Raw genomic sequence first — 960 nt, forward strand, 5'->3', positions numbered from 1 at the left:
ATCAACAGCCAAAATAACAGAAATTACAATAGATGCAGAAAAAGCCTCTGACAAAATACAATATTCATTCTCATTGAAAACACTAGAAAGTATAAGAATAAAAGGGTGTTTCCTCAAAATAATAAGAATTAATCAAAACCATCAGCAAGTATCATCTGCAATGGGGTACTTAGAAACTTTTCCAACAAGATCAGGAGTGAAGCAAGAATGCCCATTTTCATCATTATTATTAATCTTTTTTTTTAATTTTTGTACTAGAAATGCTAATAGTAGCAATTCAAAAAGAAAAAGAAATTGAAGGGTTTAAAGTAGGGAATAAGGTGCTCGCTTCAGCAGCACATATACTAAAATTGGAATGATACAGAGAAGATCAGCATCGCCCCTGTGCAAGAATGACATGCAAATTCGTGAAGTATTCCATATTTTAAAAGAATAAAGTAAGGAATAAGTAAACTAAACTATCACTTTTTGCAGATGATATGGTGGTATACTTAGAGAATCCTGGAAACCAATTAAAAGGCTAACAGAAATAATTAATAACTCAAGCCAAGTTGCAGGATACAAAATAACCATACATTAATCATCAGCATTTCTATATATTTCCAACAAAACTCATTGGTAAGTGTTAGAAAGAGAAACTCCATTTAAAATTACTCTAAAAAATATAAAGATTTGGGAATCTATTTGCCACAAACTCATGGATTATATGAACATGACAAAATACTTTTCACACTAAGAAAACTAGATCTAAATAATTGGAAAAACAAATTGCTCATGGGTAGGATGAGCTATTATAATAAAAATGAAACTCCTACCCAGATTAATTTATCTATTCAGTGCCATATATATGAAACTATCAAAACTGTTTTATGGAATTAGAGACTTAGAAAAAAATTATGTAATTTTGTTCATTTGGAAGAACAAAAGATCAAGAATATCAAGGAAACCAATGAAGAAAAA

At 29.6% G+C, this 960-nt stretch overlaps 1 non-coding gene across 1 annotated transcript; it reads left to right on the plus strand.

Annotated features, from left to right (window-relative positions):
* The first annotated feature begins 320 nt into the window (after positions 1–320).
* Positions 321–427, plus strand: LOC123248089. The gene has a single exon (XR_006506194.1). It is a non-coding gene; the product is annotated as a U6 spliceosomal RNA (small nuclear RNA).
* Positions 428–960: the final 533 nt, after the last annotated feature.

The sequence above is a fragment of the Gracilinanus agilis genome, chromosome 4, assembly GCF_016433145.1.
Source record: "Gracilinanus agilis isolate LMUSP501 chromosome 4, AgileGrace, whole genome shotgun sequence".
NCBI classification, from domain to species: Eukaryota; Metazoa; Chordata; class Mammalia; order Didelphimorphia; family Didelphidae; genus Gracilinanus; species Gracilinanus agilis.